Genomic DNA, 15,460 nt, shown 5'->3' with positions numbered 1-15,460 from the left:
AAGGGCCTCCCCATAAAGGCATATGTGGTTGCACTTGTCGGTTCGATTTTGATGGCACTATGACTCGGCCAACAGATGTTCAAGTTTGATTACAGTCCGGTTTAGCTTGAATGTTAATGAGCTGAGCCATAATAATAAAATAGCATGATGCAACGACATGCATATGAGCAGGATATCATCGTGAACATGGATGAGCAACATAAACATTTAACATGAACAACAATAAAGCATTCCTCTACTCGATGCACATGAGCATGGCATAGCGATGAGCATGAACAACATCAGTATAACAGACGATCAACATTTAGGCATATCATCAACATTAGCATGAACTAACTACAAGATCTAACCATGAGCATAATGATAATAACAAGCACTTAATAACTAGCAAGATGCACATGGACAGAGTATCAAAGTATGTACCGATTCACAAGCATATAAAGTGTTCACAAGAATATTAACATGCACACAATATTTAAATATTCAAGTTAAAAACCCTGGCTATTGCATGGCCATCATGCAAGTGGCTGTCGTGGCTTGCCTGGAGAGGAAGGGTACACCGGGAAGAAGTGCGGTGAAGCTGCGGAAAGTATCGTCGGAAACACTTCTCTCTCGAAGGGGGCTGATTAAAGACAAGGGCATAATGGTCATTTTTCAGAATGTGACAAAATCATGAAAATGGTACCAACGGATAGGGCTCGACGAGACGAGAACGTGGGCTCTGGATTCACCTGAATCGGAGTTAGTCCGGGTTTGTTCCATTCAAATCATGCAAGTTAGAGTCCAAAACAAGGGCAAAAGTGTTTGGAAAAGTAGATACGATGGAGACGTATCAACATATTACTCATGATGTGAACTAGAATGCAGCATGTATTAAACTAGCATGGTTCAAATTACTCTGCTCGGGGTTACCTTGTAACCACCTCCTGCACCAACTTACCATCGCACACATCTCACAACAATCTCAGGTTCAACCAAGCTTGGTATTGACAATACCGTAGTGACCACAAGACCACAAGGAGCTTGATCTACACCCGGGATCATCACATGACACCATAATCATCAACCAACTTCGGTATCCTCGATACCACTGTGATCCTCTCATGATGACATAGCCAACTTATTTCCTCATCGAAATAGGGTTGTTATTAATCAGATTATTATTACTGTTGACCCATAGGTGTGACCTACTACGAACTAGGCCCATATCCGCGGGCACGACTATCGATAGATTAAATACACTCTGTAGAGGTTAGCACACTATACCCACACAACAGAACCCATGGCCTCGGACTCCCATTCGGGTGGACCAACGGCGTTCCGACATAACCAATCTATTGCCATGACACTCTCCCGGCCACTCCGACCAACTCCCCTTTGGGCTAAGTCATGGGTGGCCCTGATGCCACTCCAGACATCCAACGGCCACCGTCGTGGGAAAACAATCATCCCAAACGGGGACATGGTACCAAAACAACTACATGCACACAAGGTTATACCTACCTACCAGCGCATAACCTTCCCTAGTTGGAGGCACCAGCGAGAGGCATAACAATAGACCGAGAAAGGGCCTCCCCATAAAGGCAAATGGGGTTGCACTGGTTAGTTCGATTTTGATGGCACTATGACTCGGCCAACAGATGTTCAAGTTTAATAACGGTCCGGTTTAGCTTGAATGTTAATGAGCTGTGCCATTATAATAAAATAGCATGATGCAACGACATGCATATGAGCAGGATATCATCACGAACATGGATGAGTAACATAAACATTTAACATGAACAACAATAAAGCATTCCTCTACTCGATGCACATGAGCATGGCATAGAGATGAGCATGAACAACATCAGTATAACAGACGATTAACATGCAGGCATATCATCAACATTAGCATGAACTAACTACAAGAACTAACCATGAGCATAATGATAACAACAAGCACTAAATAACTAGTAATATGCACATGGACAGAGTATCAAAATAAGTACCGATTCACAAGCATATAAAGTGTTCACAAGAATATTAACATGCACACAATATTTAAATATTCAGTTTGAAAACCATGGCTGTTGCATGGCCATCATGCAAGTGGTTGTCGTGGCTTTCCTGGAGAGGAAGGGTACACCGGGAAGAAGTGTGGTGAAGCCGCGGAAAGAATCACCGGAAACACTTCTCTCTCTCGAAGGAGGCTGATTAAAGGCAAGGGCATAATGGTCATTTTCAGAATGTGCCAACATCATGAAAATGGTACCAACCGATAGGGCTCGACAAGACGAGAACATGGGCTGTGGATTCACCTGAATCGGAGTCACAGTCGCGGAGATATAGATGTTTGAACACCAGGGACCAATCTATAGAAGAAACATCACAAACAGGCCCCTGACTGGAAAAACAGAAAACACATTTAGGGGAATATGCCTTCAGAGCAGAGAAAATGCATTTTCAGTCGTAGTACAATGGAAATACGCTTTCCAGAGAAGAAAATGTATTCTCACCTGGAGAAGAGACCAAAGACGTTTTGGTTAAGGGAAAGCGTACTACATGGAGTATGTCTCCACTTAAGTTGGCGCGGGCCCGGGGCTGGTCAATGCTGAGAGACTGACAGGTGGGTCCCACCATGGCTGCTCCCTGTCTCCTTGTGGCGTCTTCTTCCTCCCGACGAGCAATGTCAGAGGGCTCAGGTGAGCGCGGCCGGTGCCCGTCCCGGCGCCACCGGACACCTCAGGCGACACTCCGGCCACCTCAGTGACGAGGGCGACGAGACGCTCCTGCCTGGAGGGTCCACTACCACCGGTAAGCAGCAGAGAGTGCGGGGCCGGGACTCCCACAGCGGACAACGATGACTAAGGCTATGAGAGGGTGGCTATGGTGGCGTAGACGAGGGGCTGGGGGTATGGGGAGATCTGCAGGGCTCCGGGTGGCCTTATGGTGGTGGAAGGGGGTGGTGGGAGCTCTGCGTTGAGCGGATTTTGGAGGAGGATGCTGGCGGCCATGGAGTCAATGAAGGGGACCGAGAGCTCCTCGAGCTCGGTGGAGTGGTCGGGCAGGGCTCTGGGAGGATGCGGAGGCCACTGGTGAGCTCGGAGAAGTGCGGGGTGGCCTATATATAGCTCGGCCGAGCTGAGGGTGAGCGCGGCCGCGGTGACGCGTGTGCCATCGTCCTGGCGCGAGCACTGGTATGGGGAGGGAGGGGAGACTTTTCCAGGAGCTTCACGGGGGCGCGGGAGGCCTCGGGCGAGCTTGGGAAAGCTCCGGAGAGCTCCGGCAATGTGACAAGGAGGAGCAGGGGAGTTAGTGGCATGGGCTGGCTCGAAAGCGATGCAACCAAGGCGAGGCTGAACAAGGCAGTGACTCAGGGTGACGCAGGAGGTCACGGGGAAGGGGCTGGACATGGCGAAGCGCTCGGAACCGATGAACAGGGGAGGGGCCTGAGCAAACGATGCTCAGCTCGCGTCCATGGCGTGCCAGGGCGGTGGTCTCCACGTGAGCCTTGGCATCCAGTCCTCCTTGGCGCCCAAGTTGGTGTCTAGTAGAAAGTCCTTCCAAGTAATAGTCTCTGAGAGGTGATGGATCGAGTAAATGCACTGTGAGATGATAGGAAGGATAAGCTGAAGTTTGCTGTAGGAAACTTGGACCAGTGGCTGTGTTCAAATGGGATGGCCACAAGGAGATAAAAGATGTCGAAGAGGCTTAGGGTAGAAAGGACAACAGCCTGGTGAAGTTTGGACGCAATTGGACCAATATTTTGTATAGTTTCTTTACAACCAACAAAAAGGTCCAGAAAATGAATATTGATGTGGCACTCACCTCAAGTGTTTCCTTGGGCTGAAATTGGGCATGGCATGATTATTTGAACATATGAAGATGCTGTAAAAATTGCATACCATTTGGCCTTGCCAAAATAGTACTTGCTTGACAAAGCATCCCTCTGGATAGAATATTAGGAAAGTTCTTGAGGGAAAATAGCTAAATGAAATGTGCCCAAATTTGGTAGATATGATTTATATGGATAGGATAAGGTCCTGCTAAATTTTCAGTAATAATGAAGCAATATAAAATATACTTGCTTCACTAACTAAAAATATGACCAGAAACTAAAATTGGATGGTGTGCTCTCATTGAGTGATGACATGAGCCCAAATCTTGAGGAGAGTGATGATTTGATAATATGAAGTACCTTGCAAAATTTCAACTCATTTGGATTACCCTAGTTAGTATTTCCTTCACAAAGGCTTCCCTCGGACAAGAACTTTGAAAAATTGCTCAAGAATATTCACTAGGCAAATTGAATTGAATTTTGACAGGAGGCAATGGTATGGACAGGAAAAGGTGCCCAAAAAGTTTGGGGTCAATCAAGCAAAGTTAAATGACACTTCCTTCTCAAAAATCCTTAAGGCAGAATGAGAAAAGGAATATTTGTGAATTATCTTTGATGATGCCAAGGAAGGGTTTTGACATATATGTGGAAGATATAACCCAAACAATTTATGAGAATTATTTGGGAATTTTGGGAGTGACAGAAATATAGGTTGTTTCACAACTGAGGGCAAAAAGGATTATTCCTTTAATAGATAAAGAAATATTCCCAATAAAAATAATATTGGGATTGGGATAAGATAAAAATGACAAGGTCTTGAGATGGTTTTGAGGATGAGAAGCCACTTCGGAGCCTGAAAAGTGATGATCTTCCCAGGTTTCAGGACCACATAGCCACGGAAAAAGAAATCTCAAGCAAAATCCTCAGAAAATCAAAAGAAAAAGAAAAGGCCAAAATCCAGGGTGTCACACGCCTCGCACACCCGCGCGTACACGACAAAAACACTAATACCACAGTGCATTGATCAGCCCCGACCACCCACCGTAATCGGGAACTCCCCTTTATTTTTCTCGCCTTCGCTTCTACCACGATTTTTTCCATCATGGACGGCCCAAAGAATGTCATGCAGGTACGTCTCCGGCCTGCCCAGGACGAAAAGCCCATTTTATGTCATCTTTTTTTCATAGAAGTAGGAGCCCACCACATCTATGATGATACGTGTTTTTGTCACAATTATCGTCATAGAAGTGTCATAACCATGACAGAAAAAATTCATTCGGGCCAAAATTTCACGAATGTGTCTTTTTTTGGTAGCGATGGCATGAAAAATATTAATATGGTGCGCAAGAATAAATAAATCATGTTAGTAGTAAATCAAGGAAATGAAATGGAACATCGGGCGTTGGACTGCCCAAGGAATTCTAAGAAAAATGCCAAGCGGGTGTCTGAAAGCGATGCCTCGAGAGGTCACAAAAAGAAATGCCAAACGGGTGTCTAAAAGCGACGCCTCGAGAGGTCCTGAATAGAAATGCCAGACAGGTGTCTGAAAACGATGCCTCGGGAGGTCTTGAAAATGAGTGTGTACCCATGTGGACTAGCCATCCCAAGTGATACTCGAATAAGAAAGTAAAGCTGAGTATCTCAGGTAGTGTAGCCATCCCAAAAAGATATTCAAGGTTGCACATAATAGGAAACGGTTAGTCCACAATAATACTCATGTCAACGATAATATTCATAATAGCACCAGTGGTGACAATAATTATCCTGCAGCATGAACCATGATCAATTTAATTATTTCCTCCGGAGACTGACACTAAGACCCTCACTTGACCAACCCAGATTGTAGTCCTTAACCATGGACACGGCTATTCGAATAGGTCTTATACTCGGCAGAGGGTGCACTCCGTACCCACAAGTCAAGGATTTCTCTAGTCAACCCCGAGACGTTGACTAATTCCGATTACGGTCTTTGGGTTGAAAACACAGCTATCCCGCACATACCAACTTTAATCCATCAAGCCAGGAATCACCCAAAACAATGATAAAGTAAAACTCTAAGTAGGAAGGCCTCACTCAACAGCCTCCAATAGCATGAATAATTAGCTTTGGTCCCAGATCGGCCTTCATGCCCCCGAAATAAGTGACATGACTACTAGGGCCAATAGTATCATTCCCTATGGCCTCTCTGTACTGTGTGTGTGCAGGAAAGGGGTAATCAACTTACTGAACCCTACCCTACCTATGGCACGGACAAGTGGTAGCACGAATCAAGTATGGGGGTTACCAGAACAAGACTCGATCTATGGTAAATTCAGGAGGTGTATATTTTCCTATAATGATTCGCACGATATACTTCCATGGTAGTACCCAATAGGGTCACCCTCTGATGTCTACTACGCAACCTTCTTCTTGTAGACTCGTGTTGAGCCTCCAAGCGCAGAGTTTTGTAGGACAGTAGAAAATTTCCCTCAAGTGGATGACCTAAGGTTTATCAATCCGTGGGAGGCATAGGATGAAGATAGTCTATCTCAAACAACCCTGCAACCAAATAACAAAGAGTCTCTTGTGTCCCCAACACACCCAATACAGTGGTAAATTGTATAGGTGCACTAGTTCGACGAAGAGATGGTGATACAAGTGTAATATGGATGGTAGATATAGGTTTTTGTAATCTGAAATTATAAAAACAGCAAGGTAACTAGTAACAAAAGTGAGCGAAAACGGTATTGCAATGCTTGGAAACAAGGCCTAGGGTTCATACTTTCACTAGTGCAAGTTCTCTCAACAATGATAACATAATTAAATCATATGGCAATCCCTCAATGTGCGACAAAAGTAACTCTGAAGTACCTATCGCGGATAACATAAGATGAAATTGCTTGTAGGGTACGAAACCACCTCAAAGTTATTCTTTCCGATCAATCCATTGGGCTGTTCCTATAAGTGTCACAAACAGCCCTAGAGTTCATAGTAAAATACCACCATATGACACACTTCAATCAACCCTAATGTCACCTAGATACTCCAATGTCACCACAAGTATCCATGGGTCAATTATATGATATGCATCAAACAACTTCAGATTCATAATATTCAATCCAACACAAAGAACCACAAAGAGTGCCCCAAGTTTCCTACCGCAGAGACAAGGACGAAAACGTGCATCAACACCTATGCATAGATTACCCCAATGTCACCTCGGGAATCCGCGAGTTGAGTGCCAAAACATACATCAAGTGAATCAATAGAACACCCCATTGTCACCATGGGTATCCCATGCAAGACATACATCAAGTGTTCTCAAATCCATAATAGTATTCAATTCGATAATAGTGAAACCTCAGAGGTAAAACTCAATTCATCACAAGAAGATAGAGGGGGGAAAACACCATATGATTCAACTATAGTAACAAAGCTCGTGATACATCAAGATTGTGCCAAATGAAGAACACGAGAGAGAGAGAGAGATCAAACAAATAGCTACCGGTACATACCCTCAGCCCCGAGGGAGAACTACTCCCTCCTCGTCTGAGATCGCCGAGATGATGAAGATGGCCACCGGTGATTGTTTACCCCTCCGGCAGGGGGCCAGAACGGGCTCCCGATTGGTTTTCTTGGCTACAGAGGCTTTCGGCGGTGGAACTCCCGATCTAGGTTTCTTTCTGGGGGTTTCTCTATTTATAGGAATTTTTTGCGTTGGTTTCACGTCAGGGGGTCCACGGGGCAGCGGCAAGGTAGGGGGCGTGCCCTCCACCCTTGTCGTTGCCTCAGGACTCTTCTGGCCCAACCCTTGTGCTGGTGCTTCTCCTGGTCCATAAAAAATCACCGTAAATTTTAAGCTCGTTTGGACTCCGTTTGATATTCTTTTTTTGCAAAACTCAAAAACAAGGAAAAAATAGAAACTGGTACTGGGCTCTAGGTTAATAGGTTAGTCCTAAAAATAATATAAAATAGCATACAAATGCATATAAAACATCCAATATGGATAATATAATAGCATGGAACAATAAAAAAATATAGATACGTTGGAGACGTATCAAGCATCCCCAAACTTAATTCCTGCTCGTCCTCGACTAGGTAAATGATAAAAATAGAATTTTTGATGTGGAATGCTACCTAACATATTTATCAATGTAATCTTCTCTATTCTGGCAAGAATATCCAGATCCATAAGATGCAAAACAAAAGTTTAATATTGACATAAAAACAATAATACTTCAAACATACTAACAAGGAAATCATGTCTAATCAAAATAACATGGCCAAAGAAAGTTATCCCTACAAAATCATATTGTCTGGCTATGCTCCATCTTCATCACACAGAGTATTTAAATCATGCACAACCCCAATGACAAGCCAAGCAATTGTTTCATACTTTTGATGTTCTCAAACCTTTTCAACTTTCACGCAATACATGAGCATGAGCCATGGACATAGCACTATAGGTGGAATAGAACATGGTGGTTGTGGAGAAGACAAAAAGAAGGAGATAGTCTCACATTAACTAGGCGTATCAATGGGCTATGGAGATGCCCATCAATAGATATCAATGTGAGTGAGTAGGGATTGTCATGCAACGGATGCACTAGAGCTATAAGTGTATGAAAGCTCAAAAAGAAACTAAGCAGGTGTGCATCCAACTCGCTTGCTCACGAAGACCTAGGGCAATTTGAAGAAGCCCATTATTGGAATATACAAGCCAAGTTCTATAATGAAAAATTCCCACTAGTATACGAAAGTGACAAAATAGGAGACTCTCCATCATGAAGATCATGGTGCTACTTTGAAGCACAAGTGTGGTAAAAAGTATAGTAGCATTGCCCCTTCTCTCGTTTCTCTCATTTTTTATTTTGGACTCTCTGGCCTCTCTTTATTTTTTCTCCCCCCTTTTAGTCTAGAGTCTCATCCCGACTTGTGGGGGAATTATAGTCTCCATCATCCTTTCTGTCGGATGTGGGGTTCCGGCAAACCCTTAAGGTTCAAACACTGGGGTGCGCGTGAAGTCTTTCCCTCCTACCGATCCATGCTCTAGCTCGCTAAGATCTCGCGGACGAACTCGACGAACTCGCAACACAGAAAAACACGAGGTTTATACTGGTTCGGGCCACCGTTGTGGTGTAATACCCTACTCCAGTGTGGTGGTGGTGGATTGCCTCTTGGGCTGATGATGAACAGTACAAGGCAAGAACAGCCTCCTGAGGTTGAGGTGTTCTTGTGCTTGTGTAGTTGAGGATGATCTGAACCCGTTTGAGATCAGTTGCCTCCTACTGTGGTGGCTAGTCCTATTTATAGAGGCCCTGGTCCTCTTCCCAAATAGCGAGCGGGAAGGGAGCCAACAACGGCGGGCAAATTTGAAGGGGGATAGCTAGTACAAGCTATCCTGACAAAAGCGGTCTTCGCCTGCGAAAAGCTCTGGTGGTGACGCCGTCTTGGGCTCCACGATGACCTCCGGCTTGTTGTCCTCCTGGTCTTGGTCTCGTTGCACCAATATGGCAACCTTTGCCCGATGCCTCGGTACTCTTCGCCTGCGCTGGCCTCCTTAGCACCAAAGAGGAAATAAGGACGCTGCGCGCGCTGGCGCCCGCCTGGTGCCGTTCGTCATGGCTGACGTCATGAGAGCCTCGTGAGGTTTGCCTCGCCTTGATATCTCCGCTCCTCGTGAGCCTGCCTAGCTAGGCCACTATAGAGGAGGTCTTGCGCCGTCCGCCTAACGAGGCTTGGACCCTCGCGAGGGTCTTGGGTGCCTTGTTGATGAAGATGGGCCGTACGGCCTGCTGCTTAGCCACGCTGTGGGCCGCAGGCAGGCAAGTCAGGGGACCCCCGTTCCCAGAACGCTGACAGTAGCCCCCGGGCCCAAGGTGCGCTCGGGCTTGGCTTCGCGGCGAAGCCAAGGGTCAAGTTCGGAGCACTGCGTGCCCCCAAAGCCTGCGGCCTCAGTTGACGCATGGCGGTTGATTGTACGTGGGCGTCTCCACTTCCCCGCGCTGCCTCCGCAACTGCTTGCCCTGACAAAGGCTGGCGCGGGCAGTTTTTTCCTTCATTGCTTCTTCCTTGCCTTGCTCCAGATCCCCTTTCTCTCTCTTTGCCGCTATTATCTCCAGATCTGCTCCATCCTTGCCCCGCATCTGCCGTCCATGGCGCCGCGCAAAGTCAAGACTTCTTCAGCACCGGCTTGGTATGAGCCGGCCCTCGAGGCGCCCACCGTCACGGAGAAGAGCCTCGCCTCCGTGTGCCTGCTGATGGCGGGCGAGAGCAATGAGTGGGGAAGACGGAGCTCCGGCTCGTGTCCGACGAGCCGGAGCCTGAGGGAGCACCTTCTTCCTCTTCTTCTCGAGCAGCATCGCCGTCGGGTTGGTCCCTCCCTTCTCTGATTTCTTTTATGAAGTCCTCGACCACTACGGGCTACAGGCGTTGCATCTCCATCCCAACTCTGTCCTCCTCCTGTCCATCTTTGCCTACTACTGTGAGGCGTACCTGGGCATTATGTCGTCCATGGCGCTCCTTCGCCATTTCTTCTTCCTCCATGTCAGCAGTGAGCACACCTCCGGGTGCGCTAATTTCGTTGCATGCGGCAAGGCCAACTCGATCTCGAGCACCGGGAAAAGGGCCGACAACATCCGATCCAAATGGGTCATGATGGATGCCCAGCGCGCCGACCCGCGTCTGGCGTTGCCAACAGCGGCGCCCCCTCCCAATGGGGGGTAGCCCAAGGTGGAGCTTGTCGACGAGTGGGCATCGTTGGTGTTGGGGCAGATGATGACTGACCTGAGGCCGGGCAACGCGAGGGCGGCCAAGGTAACAGGGGCGATGCTCCTGAGGGAGTTCTTGATGCTGCGGGTTGCCCCACTCCAGGCGTGCGCGCCCCCTCTGGGAGCTTGAAGAAGAGGAGAACAAGACCCGCCTGAGGCCAGGGAACCTGCCTGGCGATGAATTGGACGCCGTCCTGCGCCTCATAGTCGGGGACAACCAGGAGTACCCGCCTAGCGCCTTCATTCCCCTATTCCAATGCAGGGACCGGGAGGAATTTGTCGCCTCCAGGCCGACTTTTGATACGCGCAGGCTGGTGCCGCCAATGCTTCCGGGAGTTCCTACGGCGCAGAAACCGATGGAGGTGTCTTCTGGTGAGTCCCGCGGAGAGGGAGAAGAGGAGGAGGACTCGGAGAAGACCCTGGAAGAGGTGGGGGAGACTTCCCCCTGAGCAAGGCCGAGGTTCTCCGCGCCCTTCCTGATGATGCTGAGGTCGTCGCCTTCCAAGGGGAGAGGGAGCGACCCCTCATCCCGACGAAGGGTAGGTCATCGCTGGTAGCCCGTGGTGCCGTCTCCGCCCTAACACCTCCTGGGGCTGGCTCCAGCTCTGCCTCTACTCTGCCTGGCACCGCCGGAGCCCGAACGCCTGCCCCTCAGGTCCCGAAGCTATCAGCCTTCAAGCTTCCCAAGCGGTCAGTGGAATACATCGCAGTGGATCGGTAAGTGTCGTAAGCTTCGCCTTGGCCTTGTTTGTACTCGTTGTCTCCTGATACTCGCCCCTGGTTGATCTGGCCGACATCTTCGATGAAGAGGGGGAAGGAAGACGCAGCGGCCGTGCCTCCCGCGAAGAAAGGGGGCAACAGCGCCCACATCTCCCCGGCCCAATCGTCCTCGCGAGGCCAAGAGGAGCATCGCCGCGTGGAGTCAGCCCCCATGGCCCCGCTGGCTCCAGAGGTGCCGGTACTTGGCGCGGCTGATGAGGTCCCAGCTGCTTCGGAACCCACGGTCTGCCAAGCCCTGGTGACGATGTTGCTTCCTCCGACTACTGCACCTCCACTCCCATGCTCTTCTGCTCCTGCTGCCGTCTTGGAGCGTGCCCTTTCGGAGATGACCCAGCTGTAGGCGGATCTCCTGAGCGCGGACCCGCGCCTGGTAGCCGGGCGTCTGGAGTTGGCCTCTGGCTGGCTTCACTCCGATCTGGCAGTTCGTGCGGCACTGGGCCAAGCTGCTGCGGCTTCCGAGAAGGAGAAGCAAGGAGCCGCCAGTGCTTCAGCCGATCATGAGGCGGTGCTAAAAGACACCAAGGCCGCCCGTGACCACTGCCAAGTGCTGGAGGGCGAGCTGCAGAGCCTGCGCGACAAGCACGCCGAAGAGGTGCGCTGCCGCCAAGCAAAGGAGGAGGAGTTGAAGGCCCGGGAGGAAGCCGTCAGAACCGTGATGCTAAGTTGGCGGAGCTGGGGAAGAAGCAGGCCGCCGAGCGCAACCGGCTGGAAGAGTTGGAGCGGAAGATGGGAACGAGGGAGGCCGATCTTGATGCCAAGGCGCGAGTAATGGCCGAAGACCGTGTGGCCTTTGCCGATCTCGAGAAGAGATCTCGTAAGGCGCTGAAGACGCTCTACGAGCACAGCCTGGAGAAGCCTCTGGACACCGACGAGGACGGCCCCGCCCAGCTGCTTCCTCTCATGGTGAAGGCGCTTGAGGAGGTCGTTGATGGTCTCGGTCCCATGGCGGAGGCAGAAGCTCGCGTCCTGTCTTCAGCCGCGCTGACTCGCGTCTTTAGCCACCTGCACCTTCGCGACCCCAACGCTTGCCTTGACGATCTGCTTGACGAGCCTGTAGCTGAAGATCAATACGAGGCGGCTGCCGCGGCCGTGCAGGATCAGGTGGGGGCCTTGCCAAGGAGGTTCCGCGGCTTCGTCTCCGCTCCTCTGTCTGGCGTCGTCGACCTTGCGGCTGGTGGTGAAGGTGAAGACAAAACCGCTCACGGGGGAGCTCCTCCCGCAGGCGACGGCGACGTCTAGAGGTAACCTGCGGCCATTCTTCCCGTTCCGTTCCTGCGACATGTATCAGACCTCCTGGAGGCGTTTAGACTTTTCATTTGGTATTGTGAGGACAATATGCTTGTAATATTTGCTTCGAGATTTTGCGATTTCCTTCCTATTTGCTTTGCGTTCTGCGTCGGTAGAGCCCGGCCCCGCGCATACCTCAACCGCCATTGGGCCGACCGGAGACCAGGACGGACCAAGGAGTGAGGGGCTACGTGACCAGTTAGGCTCCTGAGTCGCGATGCTCAGGAGTCCCCCTTGACGCGCAAACAGCATATAGGGAGAGTTCATGGGGATAGATTAATGTTCTACGTCGGCAGAGCCCGGCCCCGCGCATACCTCAACCGCCATTGGGCCGACAGGAGACCAGGACGAACCAAGGAGTGAGGGGCTACGTGACTAGTTAGGCTCCTGAGTCGCGATGCTCAAGAGTCCCCCTTGACATGCAAACAATTCCCATACCTACCCTCGCCGAGGCCTCGGGAGGGGCGCGCGATGCCCAGGTTCGGGGGACCTGGTTGGGTGGCGTGCGCTTGGGCGTGACCCGAGCGCAGCCCCCGTGCCCAGCCCCCATGCGCGGCTCTCCCGAGGGGAGGCGTTGCGGTAAGGCTGGGCGCTGAGCTCTGGGCTCCCTGAGGTTGGCACAACCGTGGGGTCGCCCTCAGTTGTTTATCACCAGCGCGGAGCATCGTGCTTCCGCTTGTGCATGAGCATAGCCGCTCCTCGGAAGTGTTGACAGCCAGCGCGGAGCATGGTGCTTCCACTTGGGCATGGGATGGGGGGCCCCTCCGGGAGGAGCCCCCGGGGAGTGTACAGCCCCGCCCTGACACGTGGCTTGCACAACAGGGCCGCGAGGTGTATCTGGGCAATCGTGAGCCAGCGCGGGACTCACGAGGCCCTACCTCAAGGCGGGTTGCGCCTGGTCTTGAGTCTTGGTGACTGTGTGTTCCTGCAAGGCAGTTAGATGCAAGCACTCTACGTCCTCAGGTCCCGGCCCTCGAGCGAGCTCAACCGCCGCTGGTATGCCAGGTCGCGATGCCGTGGTCAAGGCCGGGGGTGAGGGCTGGAGAGCCAGTAAGAGCTCCTGAGTCGCGATGCTCAGGAAACCCCTTTTAACGTGCAAGCGAATTGCATAGGATGAACAGACCCGTGGCGGGCGGCAATCGAGCAGGCGATAGCCGTTGGCAGGTTAAGCATGAAGAGCAGATCAACTTGGATAAATGCAGGAAGATACACGCCACCAGGTCTGGCCCGTGCGGCTTAGGGATGATACAGCCCGAGGGGCGCCCCCAGCAAGGTAAGCTAAAGACTTAAGCAAAAGGGATACATGCCACAGGGACGGACCCATGTGGCCTAGGAATAATGCAGCCCGAGGGGTGCTCCCAGCTTAAACGAACTTGGAAGATGTCACCTGGTTCTGTAGACGAAGTAGAGTTGGTGCAGCTGAAGGCGCGCGTTGAAGGAAGGACTCCTCATGAGCCACCGGGACCCTGGGCCTCGGGAGGCTCTGGGGGTTCAGGAGGTTCCCTGAAGACCGTCTCCATCTCCTCCAGGACGGCGTGGAACCTGGCCTCCTGAGCCGCTAGGACTTGCCGCATGTTGCGCTGATAGGCCGACGCCACGCTCGGCAAGACGAAGGGCATGCGAACGTAGTTGTGTGGTGGGCCCCCGCAGCGGCCCACACGCGATGGCCAGAAGCGCTCCTGAGATGCGGCCCTGTTGAGCCCTAGGACGTCAACGCAGACACGCAGCCCGGCATCCTCACCTGGATGGGGAGCTGCGTGTTGTGAGCAGCTGTGGCCGCGCATGGCTCTTGCTTCTTGCAGTTCCTGGGTGGTCTTGGTGATGAACTCCTGGGTGGTGGGCACTCCTTGCCCTGTGCTCTCCTGAGGAAAATGTGCCGCGAGGCACGCTTCCAAGTGGTGCCTAAGCGCCTCCCTCGTGAGGTTGGCAAGGTCTGAGGCACTCCAGAAGGGAGCCCCCGAGCCCTGCCCGAGGAGGGCGCCGGGCGCGCCTTCCTTTGCGATGGAGGGAGGCGGCCCTGGAGCGGGCGCTGATCCTGACGAGGCTCCTGCCGCGACGCCATCCTCCTGGGGTCCTGCGCGGCGCGGCAGCTCCTTCTTGGGGATGGTCTCCGGAGGGCCTTCACTTCTGCTGTCAGGGTCATCAATCGCTGCGGCTTGAAAGGCGCGCTCGAGGGAGCACACCGCATCTCTTTCTTCACACGGGACCGTGATGATTCCTCCACTTCCTGGCATCTTGAGAACGTTGTAGCCATGATGAGTGACTGCCATGAACTTGTCCAGGGCTGGATACCCGAGGATGGCATTGTACGGCAGGCGGATGTACGCGACGTCGAAGTCAATGAGCTCGGTGCGGTAGTTCTTGCGCTCCCCGAAGGTGACAGGCAGGCAGACCTGCCCTATCGGTGTGGTGGAACCGTCGGTCACTGCCGAGAAAGGCTTGGTTGGCTAGAGCTGTTCATATGGCACTTGGAGGTTGTCGAACGTGTCGACGGACAGGACGTTGAGCCCTGCGCTGCCGTTGATGAGAGTCTTGGTGACTTGCACATTGCTGATGACCGGGGAGCACAACATAGGGAGGGCGCCAGCGGTGGCTGCGCACTTGAGCTGATCCGCCGAGTTGAAGGTGATGGCACATTGGGACCACCTGAGCGGGCGCGTGGCCTCGAGCTTGGGGAGCATCGCGTTCACCTCGCGAGCGAACTGTTTGAAGATGCGTTGAGAGGCTGGGCCTGGGCACCGCCCAAGATGCAGGCGATCGCACGCGGCTCCTGGAAGCCCCCAGCCCCCTCGTCCTGATGGTGGTCGTCATTCCTTCTTGGTGGCGG

The sequence above is a fragment of the Triticum aestivum genome, chromosome 6D (genome assembly GCF_018294505.1).
Source record: "Triticum aestivum cultivar Chinese Spring chromosome 6D, IWGSC CS RefSeq v2.1, whole genome shotgun sequence".
Lineage (NCBI taxonomy): Eukaryota > Viridiplantae > Streptophyta > Magnoliopsida > Poales > Poaceae > Triticum > Triticum aestivum.
The sequence above is the reverse complement of the archived record's forward strand: the minus strand, read 5'-3'. Positions refer to the sequence as shown.